The sequence below is a fragment of the Nomia melanderi genome, chromosome 14 (assembly GCF_051020985.1).
Source record: "Nomia melanderi isolate GNS246 chromosome 14, iyNomMela1, whole genome shotgun sequence".
In the NCBI taxonomy this organism is placed as follows: Eukaryota; Metazoa; Arthropoda; class Insecta; order Hymenoptera; family Halictidae; genus Nomia; species Nomia melanderi.
Genome location: NC_135012.1, coordinates 2,065,747 through 2,090,652, shown reverse-complemented (window position 1 = coordinate 2,090,652; position 24,906 = coordinate 2,065,747). Strand labels below are relative to the sequence as shown.

Below are 24,906 nucleotides of genomic sequence, written 5' to 3'. Positions count from 1 at the left end.
ACACGTTGACGCGATTAACCAGTTACTCCACGCTCTCGAACCCCTAGCAAAGCGTCTAAAGGACAATTAGCAGCTATGAATTCAACTTGAGAACCGAGTATCGCTTACGTCGATTAACTCTTTAGCTACGACAGAATTTTCAACTAAATTCAATCAATCTAAAACAATCGATACAATATATATCTAACGGAAGATGTGATTGTTGAATAATTCACTTTGTAGACGGTTCGCCCTTTTGCTCGTCGGTACTTGGGGCCTGAGAGATAGTCCAGGCCCATTGACAAATTTATGACCAAGGGGGCCACCATGACCTGGCTCACGTGCGCCCTCGACTAAGGAGCCTTCCTTTTTAGAAAAGCAGTTGAGGAAAAGCAATTAGCCGCCGTTCCTCGTTAGAGCCACATCGCGTAATAAATATATTTAACCCGACTACGGACTTAGTTTTTATTTTAGTAGCCCTACAACTTAAATCTAAGAGACCTTCTTCAATTGTCAATAACATTCTTCGAGCGACGATAGGCAACAGTATACGAAATCAAATTGCTAAACGCGCCAACAGTAGCCAATGAGTTAACACAATACGCGCCGGCCCGATAATGCGAGATTTTTAGTCTATCGTTTAATTACTAATCCTACGTTAATGTAACATGTTAGATATGCATAACACAAATCCAAGGTAAAATCACAAAATCGCATTATCTATTATATTCTTATTCTCTCTCGTAAGTTAGAAATCTATTTAAAATATATTTAACCTACGGACTTGGTTTTTATTTTAGTAGCCTTACAGTTGAATGTTTCTGAAGAACTTCCGAGTGAAGAGATGTCAGACAATAGATTGTCGTTGTAGGTCTTCTAGATATCAGATGACGCGGGAATCTTTGTTAGAGCGAATCAAATGAGAAATGAGATTGCAAAGAACGCCAGGTGTCTCCAGCCCTTTACACTCAGCGTTTAACATTGCATTTGCTGTGTTTCTCGGAGGGACAGTCCGCCGCGAAGGGTTGAAATAAATATGTTGTCCCCGAGGTACCAAGCCGCGAAGTTGACAGAGTTCCTCTCGGCAAGAGAACCGCGCCTGACCTCGTGTCATTCAGCCTGGAACCTCGGAACAGCGAAATCAAGCATTCCGTGCCCGAGCCGTACACCTATCATCCTGCCAGGATTCCCGCGGAAACTCCTTTTCTCTCGATCATCTCCGACCGTTCCGAGCTGGAACTCGAAGAGGAATGCCACGAATTTTTCTACACTCCGACGAAATAGCCGCGCCGGCTACGGAACCCGATGTCCGCCGGTTAACGAGCGTTAACTCGATATTCTCCGGCGAATCGCGAGCCGCGGTGAATCGATAACTCGCGCGGAGAATCGTGGATTTCGGTCGTCGCCGTCTCGTTCCGGGGATCGCGGGTGGACCGGTCGAAAACCCGGCCGGAACTACGACAATAACGTCGCTTCCGGTGTACGTAGCGGGATCGTCCATTGAATTAGAGCGCCCGCGGCATCGTTAATCGAGATAAGCGAGTTCGAGGTCTCGACTGCCACCCGGCTTTTGATCGAACGCTCGTGACGCGGGTCACGAGTGCGCCCTATCGGCGGCCACGACTCGATTTCCCCTCGCTCAGGAATTAATTGCACGCCCGCGCCCGCTTCGACTTTGAATAGCCACTCGAAGTCTGTTCTCTCTCCGGGGCAAACTCGCCTTCCGCGCTTCGGTGCGAAACCAACCCGGGTTTCCGCAGCCGCGCACCGTTCCCTCTTCTCTTTCTTCCCGGCACGCCCGCTTCCCTTTCGCCGCGGCCGCGGCAGCCTTCCCAACGACAATCCGTCTCGGTAACGTGTTCCAAACGCGACTCGAATCGGTCCTCGCGCGAGGACCCGTCCTCCTGGCAGACAGCAGGGCTACGAGCGAGTGCCTCCGGCGGTCCGTGTTTGGCGGGTTTAATGATAATCCAGGAATCGCTGGCGAGGAAGCATCACGAGGAATACTTGGGCGAGGTTGTTTCAGACGTGGAGCGTTTGAACGATTGTTGGCGAGTGTTGGAGGGTGTGTAGAGCGATGGGAAAGGAATCCTTGGAACTTTGCTTTGTAATTTTAACCAGTTAACTGTGCTTCACGAGTATACGTCGTCTTGAAACTCTTAATGCTAACTTTTTCAACGAGGGATTATTTATTTTTTGAGATAAACGTGGAATTCTTCTTCGTTTCGCTTTGGGTTTCCGTTAGGATATATTTTAAGTGCTTTTGGCCTGCATTTAACCCTTAGCGCTCCAGGTTGTTTTGTAATCTATCAGCAACTTCAACTAATTTTTATAGTATTCATAGCGAAAATTAGAAATGCTATAACATTTCTTCAATCTTTTATTTTCCTTGTTAGTACAAAATTTGGATGTGTGGAAAATCGAATAATTTTAGGATAGTTTCTTTAAGATTCATTAAAATATTTAATATTATAACTGGTACAATATTGGAGCCTACAGAGTTCGAAGGGTTAACGAGTATACACTTCATTATTTGATTTTATTGCGCAAGGAGAGATTTTTCAAAATAAATTCCATTTAACTGGTTAATGCTTAATATTGAATATGGAATTTTTGAGTCTACAAATCTTTACAAGTCTCGGGCGTGGAGCGTTTGAGCGATTTTTTAGGAGTGTTCGAGTGTGTACAGAGTAATAGGAAAGGAATCCTTGGAACATTAGCTTGCAATTTTAATGTTTGTTATTGAATTTGGAATTTGGAATTGTCAAGTCTATATTTTTACAAGTCTCAGGCGTGGAGCGTTTGAGCGATTGCTGAGTGCTGGAATATCTATAGATTCATAAAAAAAGAATCCTCGAAACTTTAGTTTGTAATTTCAATATTACTTCAAAATTCTGAATGTTCAAACGTTCAAATCTCCAAACACAATGTCTAATCCTCAATTTCAAATATCTTAATTCTCTATTTCCAGGTGCAGCGGACCACGCCAGATCATCAACCAGCAACCGATCTCCGCATTTTACATCGAAACCGATACAACACGCACACTCTCCCAAAACCCAGTAACATTCATCACTCCCAACCCCATGACCTTTCCAATTTCATCGGAAAACCCATTCGAACTTCATAACCGTGCCACGTCGCGCGCCTCGAGCCGCGAGACTGCAAAAATCAGCTTCCACTCGCGACAGCCGAACTCCAACCCCCGCAACGCCGCCCCCAAAATCTACCTGCAACTCGCGAGTCGCTTTGTCCTTTCGCAGAAACATTCCTCGTGATCCGGCAGCTTCCGAAACGCGCTCGCGACGAGCGTTCCCAGTCCGTTCCACCTTCCGTTCACCGAAGCATGTTCGGGGCCGGCGTTGGTTCGCAGCCGCGCGACTGCTCCGCAGTTCGTCGCGCCAGGTTACTCGGAAACAAGTCGATGAAAACGATGTTGCTCAGCGTTTCCCGGTGACTGCGCGTGCTGTGAAACCTCGTGTACCGGCGGTCTTTTGTCGAACAACAGTTCCGCAGCGCGAGAGGAGAATCGTCGCAACCCCGTTCTTCCGATTCTCCCGTCGACGCTCCGCGTGTGCACGCGCGAATCCTTTTGTCCGTTTTCAGCCCTCCTTTCGTGCGCATCCCCCACTCCAGCCGGTATCGTCCGACCGTAATCGTAAAACCGATTTATCCCCGATTCGACAGAAGCGAAATTAATTGCCGCGGTGGAGTACTCCGAGGGAGAGAGAGAGAAAGAGAGAGCAGCGAGGGTTCATTGAGCGGCGTTTTTCGTCCGGAAAAACCGTCCTTTCGGTTTCACCGCGATATCGCGAGTTCGAGCGGAAAACTAAACGCCCGCTTGGAAGACGCGGCTTGATAGAGCCGCGCTGCCGGAGCAAGAGGTCGAGGGGTGAAAGGCGAGGCTCGGAGGAGCGCGACACAAAGATGTTTCTCGTTTAAACGCTTTTTATTTCGGTCGCCGAATGCGCAGCGCGGCTCGAGCCCTCGCCGTTAAAAGCGTGTTTCATTCGGGAACGACGCCCCCCCCCCCCCTGTCTATCTCTCTCTCGTTCGGTCAGCCCTCGTAACGAGCGACGCGATTCCTGAGCTCCGTCGAGCGTGTAATTGCGCGAAAAGGGAGACGGCTCCAGGAGACAAGGGAACGAGTGCCAAGGAAAATACGTCAAAGCTAGAGCTTCGCGGGGATCGCGTCGTTTTCGCTGCCTTATTCCTCGCTGCAACAATAACGACGATAATAATGCATCTTTATTACACACTCGATCATTAGACAGAGAAGCGAAGGGAACCCCGGTGGGACGCGGGACGCGGTCGGTTTAAATTGGATGCTCGAATGTGACGTGGAATTATTTCCTTTCGGGACAACCAAGTTCCTCTCGAGATTATTGCATCGAGTAACATCTTTCATAAATTCATCGAAACGACCGGTTATCCACGATGTAACATCATTAGGCTATTTATTCCCGGAAGCTGTTAATTCGAGGGTGTTTCAATCCCAATACGCGCAAGTGGGAAGGTCTACTTTCTTAATCCTGCACGCGCCAAAAGTACTTTGAAGTGGCAACTCTCGTTAAACCGTGGCCACGAGTCGAAAATACTTGGATTTCGTTTGCGACTTAATTGAATTCCGAGCGCGACGAAGGTTTAATATAAGTAGGTCCCCAGGAATACGAATTTCTCACTGGAAACTCAAATCAAAACGTTCGGGCATTCGATTCGTGACAAACCTGTCCCAATACCGTTACAAACAATTCACCTCACGCATCCTTCATACCCACAAACGATCCGAAGAATTACGGAATGACGTCCCGACTCATTTTTCCATGACCGCGGTGAAACTACTCGAAAACGAATGCAATGGGAGAACGCCGGTGCATTGCGGCCAGCGGTAATGAATTACAACGGTAGTACGCACCGCGGGTAAACGAGCATCGGCGTTTCGCCGCGTTACAACGACGCGGGAACGGAAAGTTCGAGCACTCGTCTATTTACCGCTTCGTTTGACCCGCGGTCGGATAATTTCCATCGATTCCGCGGCGACGCGGCGCGCGTTCGCGTCACGGTGGAAGAACGGCGAGAGAAAGAGGGGGTCGGAGTGAGGCTTTCCGATCGTCGGAAACATCGAACGGGTTCGCGGGCCAATAAAGAGAGAGCCGGTGGGCCGAGTCGGACGTCCGAGGAGTCGTTATCTTATCCTGGCGCAGCTGTCCGAGCAGGTAGGCAGTTAGCTCGTATCTGCCGTCACGCCACGAGACTAAATTCCCCCTTACGTACTTATCGCGAATTAAACCGCTCCTCCAAAGGAGGCCGGAGACACGGAAAGGTAACGACCGTCGGGCATTATCGCGTACGGATGAGTTTCACGCGACCGCGCAACCGTCACTCGACATTAACGTTTCCATTATAGGTGAACGACTCGCTCGGCTCGCCTCCCGCCGGTCTCCCGCTCTTTGTTTTCCGCAAGCGACAGATCCGTAATGATACGCGCCGGCCACTGGTCGCGTTATTACCGGCGAAACTTTAGTTATTTGTTGAGTTGCCATGGTTTTTCCGGTGCCGGCCGAATCATTGGGGAACGAGATTCATGCAGTTAGACGTGATTAGCTTGTTCGGGAGTTCTGTGATAGAGAGACTTTGCTTTCGTTCGACGTAGGCCATTATTCTGGGATTATCGGCGGTTATGATGGTTGCGAAAGTTTCGTTTGATGATTGGAAAGGATGTGGTTTCAGTAGGGAGTAGATACTTGGAACGAAAATGTCGAAGGGTTATCGCTTAGCTTCGAGTGAAGTGTTAATCGCGCGATTGTCAATGGAAATTTGTTATGGTTTGATTTTCTACCATGAAAGTGTTTGTAGACATATGAACCTTGATATTGGATTTTAGTGAATTGATAATGTATTTGTACTAAACGTCTGCAGTGGAGAGTGAAAACTGACAAAAGTTGAGTTCCCGAGCCGGTTCAGCGACTATTTTTGGCCACTGCGAAGTGGCACTCGTACACATTACAGTCGCCGCGTTTCCCTTTGAAATGTATGAACACGTTTCACTTTGATTCCACTCTCGGCCGTCCATTTCACCGTTTCATTTATTTTAATTGGCAAGATCATTCTACGGGAAACGTAGCGTACAATCATCTCGCGTGACGCTTCATTACCAAAACAATCCCATCGGAACGTTCGCGGCATCGGCTGGAATCGACGTGTCCGTTCATGGCTGGCCATTTCTACTGGCGCCGAGCATCTCAACCCTTCAAAGCTCCGTATCTCGAAAACAAAGTGTCCAAGGAAAAAACGTCATCACACATTTTCGACTCCTCTTTCGACACAGTTTCAGCCCATCCCACGGAATTCCAGAAGACACTGTCTATTTTCTGTCCACGCAGCGTTTTCCTGGGAATAACCTCGGAATCTTCCTAGTTATCCCACGTTCAACGATCGCTCAAGCGTTTCTCGTTTATCTGTGCAGCAGACATCGAGTCCCAGCGCAACCCGGACAACATCCACGATCCTCGCGAACGTGGCGTGCACATTCCAATCGCAGGCGGCTGTCGCGGCTCGCGTAAAACGACGATAAACCGTTGCGCGGCGGAGTAATGGGATCGAAACGATAGATAGGGGCCAGCTATCCTCGAGACGTTGCCAGGGCTGTGTAGCGAACGATCCTCGAAACTGCCTACGTGAGCGTGCGTGCGTACGTACTTTATTTCACCCTATGTAGCCTCCGGTTGTCCTGTGTATTCGATGTATAATTAACCTGTTACAATAAGAAGCTTTGTAATAATAACCCTTTGCACTCGAGAGGCGCCTTTCAGTCGCCATTTGATTTGACCGAACGAAATGATAAAATTTCAAATTCAATATCAAATTTTCTATAATGTATCAGCACACGGAACATCAAAATAGTTCTGTCATTTAATTTACACAAGGTATTTCTTTGTGTTAGTTGCAGAAAATATCATTGATATTCCGTCGGAAAATAATGAATATTTGTTGAGAAAAATATTCTCGAGTAAAGGGTTAACCCTAGAACTACCAGATGGATCAATATCACCAGTTCCTAATATCTTTTTTTAGAAAATATTTACGGTACCTTTCTTTTTCGAATCTACAAAGGTACAGATATTTCTTTAACGCGTTGAATGTCATGGGGTCACCGGCGACCCCGACGAAATCGAATTACTATAGTTCACTCAATGAGACGACGATTACAGTGACATTCAGCTAGATGAACGTGGAATAGTAATAACGCAATTCGATCAAATGATTTAATATTATATTTCTTCCATTCGGCGTATTTTCCCATGTGAAATCGTGCGGCGTTCAACGTGTTAAGAAATAATTAAGGAAATTTAGTAATACCCAAACTGGAATATAAAATAATCCATAGTTTCCTATCAAAGTGCTTGGTAGTTCCAGTATGAAACACATTGAACTTGCGAAAAATAAAGCCTACTCTCAATACTTTCCGAATAGTAGCTTTAATACTTTTACAACCTAGAATATTACATTCATAAGTGGCTTTTGGGCGAGAGCCGTGTCCAATAGGAATTTGTCCCGACGTTTCGCTATCATTGGTCAACTATCCAATTAAAAACTACTGGTAACTACTGACGCGGAAGATGAAGCAGGTACCTATTTTAGACGGTTCGCCCTTTTGCGTGTCAATACTTGGGGGCCTGAGAGATAGTCCAGGCCCATTGACTAATTTATAACCAAGGGGACCACCAGGACCTGGGTCACGTACGCCTTCGTCTGAAGAGTTTTCCTTCTTAGAAAAGCGTTGAGGAAAAGCAGTTAGTCGCTGTTCCTCGTTAGAGCCACATCGCGTAATAAATATATTTAACCTGACTACGGACTTAGTTTTTATTTTAGTAGCCCTACACTATATAAAGATAGTTTTCCTAAACACATTGACAAACGTTGGGAACAAATTCTTTGATAACCTAATAATTCACTCTGATACTTCATTAGCCTCCTCATAGTAAAATAAATATTTCTCTACTTCACGACGCAACAATAGCAACTGACTTTACCTAGATGCCAAATATAGTCACTAGTAGGCTTAACACATTGCGGACCAGCTAATTTTCAGAAAACTGAATTCTGATGGCAATTTTCACTGAGGTCAACTTATACCACTATACATAGAAAAACTCAGATATCACATTTTTGTGTAATATATTTTAAATAAATAATCGATTCGAATCAAATTTTATATTTCTTCAATACCGTGGTAATTAGCAAAGTTGCATAGCTTTCTTTCTATAAAAACGAGACTTCTCGTTACCGGTCCGCAATGTGTCCAACAGTAGAACCAACTTAACCCCTTGGCGTACTATTTACTTTCGCCACTATGCTCACGTACCACTTTACTATCGATAATTTGGAAGAAATGCAACAAAATTGTCCATTCTACTAGTGGAAATTTTATTTGAAGATAATACAATGATAGCGAAATAGTTTGCTTTGATCTGTGGGTAATGAATAATATCGATTGTTGTTAAATTAGTCTAGAAATCTTCATCGCGAGTCTAACTCGTCATGGGTTAACCCAGTATACATCCTACAATATTTGAATTGAAGAACATCCTTCACAAAGTATAACCCCGAAAATTCATTAGAAGAGGCGAAACAAACAAATCAGTGCTGCCAGAACGAGCACGTGATTGGGTCAAATAGACCCGAGGAACGCAGCAGGCTTAAACGCGATCCTGGCGGGCGTGCGTGCGTGCGCAGATCGAGAGGCAAGCGATCGAGGGGTGCCGAGCGTCGCGCCGCGAGCACGGAACAAACGGGCATAGCCCGCGGCCGGACAATCGAGTCAACGAAATAAAACCACCGGCCACCCTCGTATCTCTTCCGGAGGCCGCCGTGTGCCCTCTCTTTGGTTTGCCGCCGTGGGTTCGTTGCCACCGGCCGGGCGATAAATTTATCCCGGCGATAAGGGTCCCCGATTTTTGTCTTTACGAGCCTCGAAGGGCCCCTCTGGCTCGGGAGAAAGGCTAGCTTCCGGGTTATGGCGTGACTGCGTCACCTTGCGCGTGTCCCTACACGCCAGTGCTGGGAGGAAGGAAAAAAAAAGCGCAAAGAGAACGGGAAACGCGAAAGAAAAGGGGGCGCGAGCGAAAGCGCACACGCCCGAAACCGTCGATCGGCCGCGTTTCTTGGCCTCGCCGCGCCACCATAATGCTATCGAGGCACATTTCACCCTCGAACGCCTGCCGGCCGTCGCGGAGGGGTCGAAAGGGTAGACGCGACGCGTCTGTATGAACTCATGCCTTCCTGGAACGCGTCGGGGGCGGTTCACGCGTCGAACGGACGATTTTCGGTGTCCTGCTGCGAGGGCGCGGCGCAACGGAAGAAATGCGAGCTGCTTGACGGTGGATTTACGAAATGGGTCATAGTGTTTTATTCCTGATGGGTTCTCTTATAATTATGGGAGACTCGATATGAGAATTATCGAGCACGCGGATTATTGGTAAGAAATTTCTAATGGAATTAATGCGCGCGGATTAAATTATACATTGATCGTGTGACGTTGATGAATGTCGCGTTGATGTGTATCACGATGATTCTTATTTTACTCTGTTATTTAATTATTCGCGTTGCTAATCGGATTCGCTCGATATGTACCGTCCCGTCGAATTAGGTCGCGCGATAAGTTCAGGTCGCGGTGCGCTAATACTTTTCGTTGCGTTTTGTAATCACGGCGATGCGAGTTCTCGACTGCTTCCGTTTAGTCGGCAGCCGAGAGCGACGGCTCGCGAAGTTATAGAAATTTTATATTTAACCCCGTACACCGTGAGCAATTTCTCGTACGACCTCTCGGCGACTCCGTGTCAGATCTATAATGGGCTACAGGGATTCGGGCAGTATTCATAGCGCGAGATCGTGTTTTACCTGCACAAAAAACGCGTTTACTGTTCAATGGTGTTTTTTATTAATGTAGGTAGCATATAAAAAGTATAACAACACGAGGAACCATTTATAGAAATCAAAATTATTTTCATACCGTCGTACAGTGCCAAACACCTGTCTGGACAAAACTCAATTAAAAAAGTATTTGTGATACAAACAAACGCTTCAGCCAAAAGCTATAAGATACACAGCTAAAATTATATACAAAACATACAGTTACATTTCTTTCACATCACGAGAAATTTTAATTTTCCAAGTAATCATTTTGTATACAAGACTACTAGCAACTCATTGAGATTTCAATCTTCGTTATTTGAATTTCCTTTTGTCCACATTTCTCCGCATTTGTCATGTCGCCGGAGAACGGAGTGCAAAGGGTCAATCGAACGTTATGTTCTACATAGTAGAAACCTGAACGGATCGAACTTATGGGATCTAACGATCCATTCCAAGCAACACCGACGACAACTTTGTCAACCGCGCCGAAACAAACACCGCCAGGCCTAGCTTTTTCGCGTGTTCCACAAGCATCGATTCTTTCGGGGCTCGCGGGCCGGGGGCGGCGAGGGCGGAGGGCACGGCAAAGCCCGCTGAATCAGCTGAAACGCACCCCGAAACGCGGCATTAATATTAATTATCTCGACGGCGACGTGGCGTCTGCTGCCGCTCTTTCCCGTTCGTATCCAGGTTCGGCCTCGAACGGCTTTCCGCCTCTCGATCTGCGTCCTCGGCTCGCGCGCTCCGTTCCGATCCGTCCGCGGAGTTTCGAGTGCCGCCTCGAACGCGCCGCGAGACACCGGGGGCGGGAAAGTGGCCAGCTTTGCGATTAATTATAACGAAACGTTCCCTGTTCATACATATTTAGCTGGCAGTCGCTTCTCCGCCGATAGACGATGATGCAGCTGCGGCGCGCGACCTCTGCGGAGCTGGAGTTAGGGGATGCGTCTGTTTTTTATGGGGGACGGTGAGAATAGATAACACCAAGGGTGCTGAATACTGGAAATGATGGAATAATGTATATTTAGGTTTGTGGAATCTTTGTTTCCCTTTGATATTTCATTAATCCTTTGAACTCTGTAGGCTTCAATATTGCACCCGTTCTAATGTTAAATATTTGAATGAATTTTAACCCTTAGCACTCCAAATCGTTTTGTAATCTATCAGCAACTGCAAGTAGTTTTCATAGTATCCATAGCGAAAATGAAAAATGCTATATTTCTTAGAAATTACCTTAAGATTATTAGATTTTCCAAATATACAAAGTTTGTACTGAGAAGGGAACTAAAGGTTTAAAAAATGTTATACCATTGTTAATTTTAAGTAGGACTACTATCAAAATTGATAAGAATTGCTGACATATCACAAAACTATGTGGAGTGCTAATTAAAATATACTCTACATGCATTCATCCTGCATTCGGCGGGTACACGCTGCATTTTTCGATTTTATTGAACAAGAGGTTTTTCCAACTAAATTCCACAGTTAACTGGTTAATGATATTTGGCATTAGAGTTTCATATCTAGACTACAAAGGAATGATTGAATTGGAATGACAAAAGGTTGCAGTTTTATGTTTCTGGTATTTTAGAGATTGATGTACAATCCAGGTCCCTCTATTGAAGGTTCGATCGATGAAAAACATCCTCGCCCGCGATGACAGCGTTGCGTCCACACCGCCGGCCTCTCGTCAGAATTATTATCATATTCATTCCTATACATAGAACATCCACAGCATCCGCGCTCGAATGAAATAAACAATATTCTCTGCATAATTCAAACCACTCCCGAAATACCATCCGATTCCGAACTTCCCTGAAATCTTTCGGCATTCCCGGCGGCCGAAAATAGCATCACGCTCCGTCCCGCGCCGGAAAAATATTCCCGACCCGACCCGCTCCGGCGTTTTCGGAATTTCCGCACGCCTGCGGGGAACGTTCGCCGTTGTTTGCGATTCGAAAACGATTTCCGCGGTGTTCGGACGATGATTCGCGGCCGATAAAAACGCTCGATGCGGGGATCTCGGGTCGGGACGGGCCACCCGCGCGGAGCTGACGGCAGACGAACGGTGATGGAGGCCTGGCGCGTCGGGGAAAAAAGGGGGGAAAGTTTTCTCGTTGCGTCGGATGAGAAAGGAATCAAAGTTTGGTCGCGTATCTCGAACTCGTTTTCGCCCGGCGTTCCACGAGAATAACGCCGCCGCGACGCCGAGGCGAAACGGCGCGCGGAAAACCCTTTCCCGAAGGAACGAGCGAGCGAGGGAACACGCTCGAGGGGGAGAAACTAGCGGGGAGCGGGTTAAAGGATCGCCGGACGCAATTAAAATCAATCACTCGATATTTATGGAACGCGGGGGCGGAGCCAATCGTTCGAACGGCGTGCGTGCGCCATACGGTCAGTCGGCGTGCTCGCGACGTGCCGATTCCCGAGGGTTCGCGCCTTGCCGCCGTCGGTGTACACACTCCCCCGCCCCCTCGGCCCCGCGATACGATAATGGCAGCACCTTCGTGATCGAGACACTCGGGGAAAGAGGCGAGCAGCAGGGAAGAGCGAACGGGATCGCGGCGACGCACGTTTCACCCGCGTACCTCGAAGAAAGCGTGTGCACGGGCGCGTCCGCTCGGGGATGAAAAGAAAGCTGGGGCGAAGGGGAGGTAAGTAGCATGGCGCAAACATCGTTGACCTCGCCGTCTATAAGCGCGCCGCCGGTGTTCGTTAATGTTGGAAGGATCCTAGGGGGAGAACGCATGACATTTCGAGGGGATTACGTATTTAGAGGGCGCGTTAGAATAGAGCGAAGAGTAATTTGATTGGGTTATTGACCATTGCATGAAAATGTGGATCCAGAGAGGGCCGATGTTTTATTAATCGGTTGGAAGTTAGATTGTTGCATTTTGCATGGGCAGTCCGACTGGGAGAGTTCGACGGAGGGTTCGTTACATTAACGAACTTGCGCCGCGATGTTTTATGAATGTTACAATTAAAGCGCGGTTAAATAGATTGTATGTAGGGCGGACGATTAAAGTTTGAGTGGTTTAATTGATCGTTGTTCCTCTCGTTAGCCGCGGAAGTGAGGTAAGAATCAGAACGAAACGCTCGGTAAGTAATTCGTTTGCTCGTACGCGATGGAGTTGCGTGTCTCATAATTGCGTAAAACCTGCAGCAATTACAGGCGCTCGCAATTAACCAGTTGCGCCGGAGTGGATATTTCTAGGTTTCATTTCATGCGGAAGTTGGAAAAACCTTCAGCCGAGGATTAAGCCGAACCCAATGGGTCACTTGGGGACTACGGTGATTATTACCGGTCGTTGCGATTTTTAGTAGGTTAATGTGATTTCTTTCTGACCGGAATACCTGCGCGTCGAAGTGCGCGTTTCGCATTTGAACTTCGTGTACCGGAAGTTGGAAACTTCGAGTCGAACGGTTGAGAAACCTGCTCACACTGGGATAGGTACTTGCGGGTCGACAGCTCTCACGTTCGATAGCAGTTTTAATTTTGTGTCACACGTCTGTCATATATTACAACTCAAATGTAATTTCTAGCGGACTGAACGTTTAACAGTTTAATAGTTTAATAGTTCGAACCTCGAAAGTTTGAAAGTTTGAAAGTTTCGAAGTTTGAAAGTCTGAAACTTCGCGAGCCTGAGAATTCTGAAGTTCCGAAATTTAAAAATTCCTAACTCCGAGGCTGCGAAGATTTGAAAACTAAAAACCTAAATAGTTCGAAAGTGCGAAACATGGGAAACCGTGAACCTTCGGAAATTCGGACGCGAAAAAATTTGGAAGCCGAACAGCTCGAAATTCGAAGGCTCACGAGAATGAGGCGGAAACGAGCGTTTAACCGTGCCGATACTCGCAAGACCGTACATACAAACGAGCCGGTTGTCGCGAACGGGCGCACACAGGTCCCGCAGCCGGGCCGTTCACGAAGCAGATACGGAGAGTGGACGGGCGGAACAAACGAAAAGAGCACGGGTATCGAACGAATTACGGCAGAAGCGTGTTCGTATGGTTCGATCTCCGGTGAACGCGAAAGCGGACGCGTTCGCGGCGGAATTCGAGATCGGTTTGGACGCGAGCCAGCTCCACGATTCGATAGCCCGACGGTGGGATCGCGCTCGTTCGTCCGCGACTTCCTATTGTTCGCCGGGCGATGCGTCTTTTCAAACTTTAAAGACGTCCGAAGGCACGCCGCCCGGGAGGATGGCGGCGGCAGAAGAACGGGCGGCAGAGCCGATTGTCGGGAAAACTCGTTCCACGGGAAAAGAGAGAAATATCGGGGGAGAACGACGTACCCGCGTATTCGATCCATCGACGTATAAGCGCGTTCCACTGGCTGAAGCTAACGGAATCCAAAAAGTAGACGGATACCGTTTAAATTCCCGCGGAAGATAATACCTACGTCATTTATTATAGCCTTAACACGTCCATTGCTGTAACTTCACCTTCGGAATTCCTTGAAACCAATTGCAACATAAAGCTTGATGACAAATAAGTATTTAATTCATTGCTCTCGAAAATGTTTCATTAGAGAAATTGATTTTTCCTTTGAAACTGATCCCTTGGCTGTTATAAAAGGGCTTGAGAAATTTCATTTCGGTGGATTGTTAGCTGTACAATGTTATTGACAATAATTGCAATGATCAAGTGGATTCTAATTCAGTAGTTACATCTTCCGTTACTCGTATATTATCTAAATCTAATGAGTTTCAATACACATTTGTTTATTTAACACGTTGAATGCCATGGGGGTGATCGGTGACCAACCAAACCGAATTACTATAGTTCACTCAATTAAACCATGATTATTTGAAAACATTTCTATATTATAAATAATGCTAACTAATGTGATGACATTCAGCTAGATGAACCTATAATAACAATGCAATTGAATCAGATGATTTAATATTATATTTTTTCCATTTCAAGTATTTTGTACCGTGAAATCGCGCGGCATTCAACGTGTTAACGAGTGATGTTAACATCCCTTCATAATTCTGTTACATCGAATCAAGTGATAACTCAAAGAGTTAACACCATAAACAATCTACACAACATCTACACAACATCAAGAACACCGACAAACAGCAAACATAAAACACTCGACATCCCACACGACTATACGCGCAACAAACAGCGAATTCCGCGTTATAATCAGAACTAATTCGCGCCTCCATATTTCAAGAGATCAACGGGTATAATCGGAAGACGAAGACCAGCCTCGCGAAAGGCAGCAGCGTTTTATCAGGGAAACGTTGTTCCGTTGGCCAGCGTGTACGCGATACCCCGCAGCGAGGGCGACGCGAGAGTTATTATTTCTAATTACGTTGAAACAGAAAAATGGTAACGCGGCTTTTAGCGGCGAACTCCGCCGCTCGTCGGGGAGTTCTATTCCGCGGGCATTAACGCGCGACCAGGTACCCGGTCATCCTCCCCTCTCTTCTTTCCATCCTTTTTCTGTTCATTTTTTATTTCGTTGGAGAGTGCGGTTACCTGGCGTCTCGCGCGAGAAAAACGATCGACGAGATAATTCGCCGGCGAAACGAGCTTAACGGTCCGCGGTCGTTCGACTGGGTCGCCGGGGGGAGGGCGGAAGGGTCAGGGGGCGCGATCGTTCGAAAGCGATCCCCCCGTAGGTCGAGCGTGGACAGGGACGAAAAAGGTTTCGAGAGGAATCGATTCGATGGACGCGACCGGGGCCGGGGCGTTAACGATTTGACGCGGTGGCACCAATCGTTTTATCGACGAATTAAGCCGAATTAAGGCTGCCCCCGGCGGGACTACCACGCGCGATTTCACGCCGCTCGTTTCCGCTCGCCCCTTTCTCTTCGCGCCGCCAACCCGCCCCGCCGCGGCCCGGCCGTTTCTCCATTGAATTTTCGAAAAATTGTTTTATCATCGTTTTCGCCGTTCTCGCCGATATCTGTTGCGCCGGCTGCCGGCTTTAACCCCGGTCGACCCGTTTCGGGAAATTTGATATTCCTACGCGCTCCGCCGGAACGACGCCTTTCGATTTTTATTGGCCGGGAACGTTCCTCGCGACTTGGCTCCGGAGATTTCCGGGATATAATTTATGGTTTACGGATGTACGAGTGTTTCGTTTAGTGTAGATGTTAGTTGCTGTTGGAGTTATGTGATAGTCTTTGCAGTTGAGTTCTTTTTTGAACGTTTCAGAAAGTTATCTTGGAATGGTAACTGAGAATTGGTTGAATGCAAAGGTTAACGTGACATGAAAGCCTTTGGTTTTATGTATCGCTTGTTCTTTTAGCGAAGATTATCTAGTAATTGACGCTATAGAATATTTTCATTCGACAGTAGCAATCCGACGAATTCTAATTATTGCCAAAGTAATTCGGAAGTTCATCGGTCACCGACGTAGCAGACAACGTGTTACATTGCGTACCGGCTAATTTTCAGACAGCTGAATTGTGATGGCAATTTTCAGAGGTCAACTTATATCATATAGAAAAACTCAGATATATTGTTATGTAATATATTTTAGATAGATAATCGATTCGAACCAAATTTTATATTTTTTTCAATGCATTTTTGCAACTTATATCACTATACATAGAAAAACTCAGATATCGTACTGTTATTTAATATATTTTAAATGGATAATCAATTCGGACAAATTATATATTTTTTTTTTAATACATTTTTTCAACTTATATCACTATACATAGAAAAACTCAGATATCATACTCTTATGTAATATATTTTAAATGGATGATCAATTCGAATCAAATTTTATATTTTCTCAATGCATTTGTTCAACTTATATCACATAGAAAAACTCAGATATATTGTTATGTAATATATTTTAAATAGATAATCGATTCGAATCAAATTCTATATTTCCTTCAATGCTCTGGTAATTACAGAAGTTACATAGCTAAGTGTCTACATAAAAACAAGATTTCTCGTTACCGGTGCGCAACGTGTTAATACATTCCTTACCTATTCGAATCGAACACTTTTTCCAATTCAACGAGGTGTCGCGACACCCAATCTTTCACCGGGATAAGATAACCTCCGCTCCCCTCGGAAACGAGGAAACCGGCGCAACAATTTCCTCGATTTACTTACTAATGTAAACCCGCCTCTCCTCCTCTCGTCCGCGCGGCGAGGCGAGCAGGAAAACAATTCGTCGGATTTATTTCCAGCGTTTTAGCCTTTTTCTCCAGACGTTCCTTGTCCGGGGACGGCGAACGCCGGCCAGAGACACGGCCGCCGGGACAAAACCCGACGAATTAATTGGAAATGTACCGCGGTTGCCCGCGTCGCCGGGAAATACGAAGCGGCCGCGATTTAATGAGTTCGCGTTACGTACGGCGGATGTATCGCGTGGGAGAACGAAATTCTCTGGTCCTCGGTAATATCTCGAAACCTCGTCACCGGCGGCGAGGGGCGAGGAAAAATCGAAGCGCGCCGCGCGTGTCACCTGTCGAGATTTCGGGCCCGTAGTTATCGCGACGCGCTCGCTGCGATAATTCTCTCGCGTCGCTGACCCCTTGCCCCTCGAATCTCGACGGACCAGGCCTTCGGCTCGATTCACACCAACGGCCGGCGTTCCGATCGCGATCGAGGCATTCGCGAAACAATCGGATCCCGTCAATATCTTTCGTACCTGTCCGTTTTGAAAAGGAACATTTGTCGAATATAATTTGATAACCGAATTGCACAATATTATTCCTTCGTAACTTTATAATGATCCTGCAACGACCAAGTCGAGAGGAGATTTTAAACAGGATTTAATGAACGCGAATGTTGCTCGTTGCTTGTGAATTTGAATGGAATATTACTTGTTCAATTATTATGTTCTAAGGGTAGAATATGCACGGAACGTCTCTCTTTCCGATGAATTGTTAAGGACACTGTTGTTAGAAGGTCATAGTTAATAGATAAATCATAAGGCACGGGTTAATACGATAAATGATTCACGTTTGTCTGTCTAGTCCACATTTATGTTCAGAAACTAATGCGGTTAAGTAGACATTTGATATTTTCGGATTTTCGTGAGTTTTAATGGAATAGATGATATTCTTTCTAGTTAGTTAGTAACAGAGTGCAAGAAGGAATGCATCTGAAAGAAAATAACGTAAAATAGTCGTCGACGAACATTAACCCATTCGCTGCCAGTCACTATGCTCGTAGCAAGAGATTGCCAGTTTGGTACAATCTTGGTTGTATTTGAAACGTATCGTAACATAAAGCAAAATAAATTGAAAGTACAAATGAAATCACACATTATGCTAGCAGTGAATGGGTTACAAGATTTGTCATTGTTATAAAAGAATAAGGAATATCGTATAGAATGCCTGAAATTCTCATGGCAGTGAACGCGTTAAACGCTTGTTCCATTCATTCAATTCGTTAATTACTCAAATAAACTTTTATTAACCCTTTGCACTGGAAAGGCGACTCTCACTCACCACACGATTTCATACAGTAATACTATACAATTTGATATTTAATATTATACCTCGTACAATGCATCAATTTGAGAAATATTGAAATAAAATAGCTTTGTTTCTCAATGTATGATTTTTCCTTGAGATGGTTTCACAAAATATCGTGTTTATCTCATCAGAAAATACTCAAATATTTTTAATTGAAAACCTTCCGAGTGCAAATGGTTAATAAGAAATCCCAGCATAGTCGAAGCCCCAAAACATTAACATTCCATTTCCACGTTACGTTTCATTTTGCCGCCTACTTACGTCCCAGCGCACCCAATCGAGTTCGTTCGTAGTCCGCGGCTCGCAGTTTTCATAATTCACCGATCGGTACACGAAGAGCGGTTAGCTATCCACGGATCGCTCGGTTCCCTGCTAGGAATTCGAACCGCAGCGGAATCGATGACGGAAAATTCTCGTTTCCTCTGGTTCGTTTCCTCGTTCACTTCTGGCCTCCTTTTTCCCCTCTCTTTTGCCGTGCGCGCCGGTGGCTGTATGTACGCGGAAAATTAGAGGATCCGAGCGACGAGGAACTGGCCCGGGGAACTCGATTTACATACCTCGACGGGCCTGGATCGCGTCGGATCAAGTTAGCAGGCGGGGGGGAGGGGGAGAGGGCGCGACGAGTGAACTTAATTAAGCGGGGCCGCGCGCGAATCCTGGCTCGCGGTGTACACGTGCCATACACTTCGTTAAATTTTATTCGTCGTAATTGTGGCGGCGCGACGCGTCGCGCCGTGCCGTGCCGTGTCGTGTCGTTTCGCGTCGACGTTACGCTCGCGGTCGCCGGTCCGCGTCGAAACCGAGGAGAGAGCCTTTCGAACCGAGAAAACGTCGCGCCGGTTCGGTAACCTTCGGTTCGTTCTCTTTAATTACATCCCCGCGCTGCCGGCTCTTCGTCGGTCGGCTTAAGGCCGACTCCGGCGAACCGGCGAGCCTTCCATCGGGCCAGCACACACCGGAAGTCGTGCCACCTTTCCAAATCGCTCGTAAACGCGACCGACCAACCGACCGACCGGGCACGCCACCGCGCCGACACACACAGAAGGATACATCCCCTAGCTTCTCGCCCCGCCTGCGTTGCGAGCGGATCTTTTAACGTCGCCGGGTCCCTCGTTAGTCGAACGTTAATGAGAAATCTCTTCGTTAGCCGACATTCGAGACCCGAGCCCGCATTTCGATGCATTCGTACGCGATCGCGTGCCCCGGCAGACATATTTTAAGCTCGCGCTACTCGTTTCCGGCTACGGCTTCGCTCGCCACGCAGCCCGTCGCGTATTTACGTGCGCGATGACACTCGCGCCAGGTGTTTCGGAAACAGATAGGGCTCGCGGAGTGAAATAAAGTTCTCGCCGGTGATTTTTGTTCGGGAAGAATGTCCCGCGTTGCGCGCGGAACGTTGCGTGCCTGGTGGATTTATCGGTGAAAATATATTTTCGTTGTTTCTCCGTTGCTTTTTTTTTTGCTCTCCCCTTCTTGTATCGTTGTTATTTCGTTAGCCGCGCGCCGGTTGCATTTTAATGGTGCCACGGGAAATGTAAATAAATAAACGTAATTTACGGTATTATTTCGGGATGTATTAAAAATGGAGTATCGCGTTTCGCGTTTGTTACCGAGCGAACGGGGCTCAAGTTTGAAAGGAGGACCCGGTGAAAAGGTTTCTGTCCGAAGTGTTCGTTTGTGCGCCGGAGTTCTTAAGTATTCGAACACATTGAATACCGCGGGGGAAAGGTCGCGGAACGAATCACCGGGTAATGTACCTTCTTTCCATTCTACGGCCCCTCGTTCCGCGGGGGAACGGCGTATTCAACGTTTCGTTAAATGTTCTTTGCGCGCGGGACATTGTCGCCGGTGAGTTTCCCTTTCATCGTTAATGAGAAGACTTGAAACGTCCAATTTATGGACAATCCCGCGACCGGCTGAACAGTCGGCACGGAAATAGTACGCCAATATCCATTACTCGGATGTTTCATGCATTCTTTGCATGATTCAATATCCGTGTCACGGTTAACTTTGCAAGCGCGGCTCTTTAATTTCCTCCATTTATCAGCGAATCATTGTCATACATTCTCGCGTAGACACGTTTATCCAGATTTTATTTGTCGGATCACGGCTTCAATGGCACGATGATTTTAAATCGTAAATTCTCGGAACGCGGTTGGAATCGAAAAGCGAATTTCGACGGCCCGATTCGAATAATTCCCACCCTTCGCTGGAACGTTCATCGCCGCGTAATAATTCGTCAAAGGTTACCGACACTGTCCGTGAAAGTTTCATGGACGCGTGTTCCGATGTTCATAAATGCACGAACTTTCAATATATATAACACACACACACACATTTATATATATATATATATATATCACTCCCATCGAAACATTCCACGCGATTCCTTTCTGCGCCATTCATCATCTTCATTCCCCGATCTCTAAATCACGAGGATTTTTATTCCCTCCACTTTTCCGCATTGACGTGTCTCCCCCTCTTACCCTCTTCCCCCCTTTGTTATTGTTCCTCTAATAATACTACACACTTTATCACCGGTATCTCCATTAATTATTTCCCTTACGTGCCGAACCGCCGTTAATTAAATTATTGTTACTCGTTATTCGCGTTATTAACGGGTGCGCGGTACCGAGCGAGCCACCCTTTGACGCGCGCGCCTCCCGAAAATCGAAAAGACGCGATAATCCGCGACGCGCGCGCGGAAAGATTGGTCAAAAGGGTTTATGAAATTAGCCCCGATACAACCGTGTGCCCCGTTCCGTCCGGTTGTCGAGCGTGGAAATCCGCTTAAAAAATTCCTCTGATATCACCGCGCGGTCGTTCGGCCAGTCGGTCGCCTGGCCGCCCGCTCGCGCGCTCGCGCTCGTGATTACAGTAATTAGAATCGGCGAGTAATGAACGGACACGTTAACCGAGTTGCATTCAATTGCCGGCGTGGCCGGCGAATATTTAAATTCGATTCACCGGCCGGGAAAATGAAGTCTCGCGTGGAATAATTCCGGTTCTACGGTTTCGGCTACGGTTTCCTCGCGAGGAAACCGGACTCCGCGCCTCCCACGACCAACCGACCGACCGTGTCACGGGATGGATGGCCGCGTCCCGTGTAATTTGTTACTCGAACGAGACGTCCCGGAATGGAAATGCTTTTTATCTCGGCCGGCGGCGGCAGGGGGAGCTGATCGCTCGATAGGGCGAACTGTGTCACCGTGTCTCCGTGCCGCGCGTTTCGAGCTAAAACGGTAACCTTCGTGCCGATCGCGGCCCTGCGACTCGCTCTCCGCCCTTTCCGCTTGAATCCGGCGATCGCCGCCGGTGTCTTCGAGGCTTTTTATAGAGCCTACCGAGAATATCCGCTCGACTCGCGGCAACGATCAGCTCGGGAATCCGGAACACGTCTCGCTTTTCTCGACGAACTCACCCTAACCTTTTCATCCCTGTCTTCCTCTTCTCACTCGGTAGCTTCTCTCTCGGTCAGAGATCCGAATCGTTGATAGTTTAACGATTGCCTGTAATACTCGATAGTTCGGAGCTGCTACGAAACACTCTTAATTCTCCGGAGTATCCCCGAATTACTAATGGCGATCGATGCGTTAGATTCGATACGCTTTATTCATTTATTTGGGAATATTTCATTCAAAGTGTAATCGTATTTCCAGCTGCATAATCGGATTTTAGAAATAATTGCGCGAGTTCGATAACTATTGGAATGAAATCGAGGAATACTAATGTAAAACTGCAGCTGACCTCGCGCGCCTTGGCCAAGAGTTCGCAAACTCGGTAATTACTCGGCAATCAAGTCATTAGGGGCTCCCAAAAATCGCGAGCGTTAAATACAAACCTCTCTCCAACTGCGAACAAATTCCGCGAACCCGTCTTCGTTCCGCGACAACGCTCCCCCGAGTGCGTCCATTGTGGGCCGCGCCGCCGCCGCCACCTCCCGTCGACCCGATATTTCGTTCTCGGGGCGGTATTGAAAATCACTAACACACGAGAGCGCGGGCCGAAAACGGTGCGGTGGCGATTGCAACGCGAATATTTAATGCAACGTCAATTACTCGTATTCGCTCAGTAAATTGGCACTACATCGACTCCCCGGTCGCATGCAAAGGCGCGGGGCGGCCTGCCGGCCGGTCGCGAGGGCAGACAGTTCACTACCGCTAATTGCGTATTTTCGGGAAAACGCTCGGCCCGTGGCTGGTAAAAATAATCGCGATATCGGACCCGCCGCGCGTGAACATCGTTCGAGGGTCTACCTCGACGGCGGCGTCGGCGGCGGCGATGGCCGATAGTCGATTCCCGTAAACTCCCCCGCCCCCGTTCCATCCCGCGCGGAAGGCGGCAGCGAGCGGAGCGGAGCGGGACAATTTTTCCGTTTTCCGATTTGTCCGTTCACGCGGAAACGGTTTATTGGCCGGCGACTCGTTCGAATGGAAAGGAACGAGCTGAATTACGGAAGCGATAAAAGGGTAACGGCGGGCGGACGGGCCGCCTCGCTTAACGCCAGAAATCGGAGGGATATAAAATATGGTAATGCGACGGATTCTTTTAAACGAAAACGACCGTGTCTCTTCCCTCTTCCGCCCCCTCTCTCTCTCCGGCCGACGTAATTAACGAGTCGAAAAAGCCTGCGAATAGGTGTCGCGCGACGGAGACGCACGGTCTCCCCCGCACAATTAATGGCGACCGGGAATGAAATCGGCCCGCGCGCGCGTTCAGCGATGCAATCGTCGCGTTTCTACGGAGACGATTCCCGAGAGCGTACGCGCGTATAAATATATATCCGCGTTCGGCGCGGCCTGTTTGGGAAATCGCGGTGCAACCTGGGGGAATGAATCAATATCTGAAAGGAAGTTGGATTATGGAATCAAATTTTCCGATGGGAGAATTTCAGCTTGAGGTAATTGACGTCGGGTGGTTCTTTGAGCGTTGATAATTGTGGGAAGCGAGGATTATGCGGATTGTATAGGTTTCGGGAATTATGTTCGAGTTATTTTCAGCTGTTTACAATTATTTGAGAGGCGAGGTATGGAATGGAAGAATGTTATTCTAGATTTATAGAATTTTCCGGTGGGAGAATTCGAGCTTGAGGTAATTAACCCTTTGCACTCGAAAAATTTGTCTCTAGAAGCGTTCCATTTATTTTTATGAGATATATATGATATTTTTTTAAACCAACTTAACGAGGGATCTATTCACAAAATAAGGAGAACAATGGTATTTTATTTCCACATTTCGCGTATCGACAGATTACTCAAGACTTAATGTTAAACACGAAATTTTACAATTTCGATGCACCAATGGATTAGTGACTGAGAGGTACCTTTTGAAAAGGGTTAACGTTGAAAAGTTCGAGCGTTGGTAATTACGGAAAGCAAGGATTATATAAATTCTACAGATCTAACGAATTATATGTATAGCATTATTTAGAATTATTTATCATTTACAAGTCGAAGTATCAAACGAAAGAATATTATTCCACATTTTCCACGTAGTTCTTCGTACCGAATAACTTTTCTTCCCAGTTGCAACCGAATCGTGGAAATACATTGTATATTCTAGGAGACCGACTAAAATTCCGGGGTCGACGTTTCTGATCAATGATACAGGATAATATTTTCTTACAACGGCACTATAAAACACGTTCGTTCGATAGCCGGATCGATTAATCGCGTTCCGTGTTCAGTGTATACGAGTTTCATTGAATCTTCGTGGAACGATGCTGTTCCCTTTTTTACCATCCTTTTTTTTGGTTAGATTAGCTGTTCAATTTGATCGTGATGTGTGGAGCGTACCGCGAATATGAGGCTAGCTGTACCGTTAAAACTGTTACAGATGGCAGAGAGACGGAATTATATGGTTTTCGTCGCGACGTGTTCTAGAGTGGAATGATTTTATGCGTTTCCCGGGATCGGGTGTATCGAGAGACTGCGATACTCCTCCCTTTTGCATTTTTATGCCCGTTAATCGATCCTGCTTTTTGCTCGCTGCGAGAAATGTTAAGATACTTATCCCTTGATTTATTACCCGCGCTTATTAATCCCGAACGTTTGCGCACTGAAACGCTGTACGTATTTCATAACGAGTAATTCGAGTTTCCTCTACAATCTTTTTCTCCGTCGCTATCCATTTGAATAGCGCGACCGGTTCCAGTTACATGAACCGATCTCGCGTAGTTTCGATTAAACCTCGTTTGATTATCTCTGACGCGAGAATGTTAAAACAGGAATCGATGCGTCGAACTAATAATATTTAACGTTTGATCGACGTATATAACGGTAATACATGACGAATACACAACGCGACAAATCGGAATCCCTCAGTTTCTGCTTCATGGAGCAGATTCTTCTTTTTTATTGCGTTTCTATAAATCCAGAGGCAACAGTTGATCCGCTATAATTCAATATAATATAACGTAAAATACTATAGATATGTTATTTTATCAACTGTGACTTTTCCAACAATCATAAAATTTACTGTAGAAAATATTTGACTTTCTATCGAGGAAGAGTGAGAATTCAAAAGTTTTGACATTTTCCATAGGGATAAT

The 24,906-nt window shown here is 46.7% G+C and overlaps 2 protein-coding genes across 6 annotated transcripts in view; one reads left to right on the top strand and one right to left on the bottom strand.

Annotated features, from left to right (window-relative positions):
- zuc (Mitochondrial cardiolipin hydrolase zuc) overlaps window positions 1-7,976 on the top strand; it is a 122,212-nt gene extending 114,236 nt beyond the window's left edge. For 4 of the 5 annotated variants that reach the window (XM_031976757.2, XM_031976756.2, XM_031976760.2 and 1 more), the window contains one exon: window positions 2,951-7,976. The gene's annotated coding sequence lies outside the window, so the exon portion shown is untranslated. The remainder of the gene's footprint in view (window positions 1-2,950) is intronic. The other variant, XR_013000091.1, reaches the window with a different exon arrangement.
- Window positions 1-24,906, bottom strand: part of LOC116426975 (cell adhesion molecule 1-like) — a 79,092-nt gene that overhangs the window by 42,615 nt on the left and 11,571 nt on the right. The gene's annotated exons all lie outside the window — the stretch shown is intronic.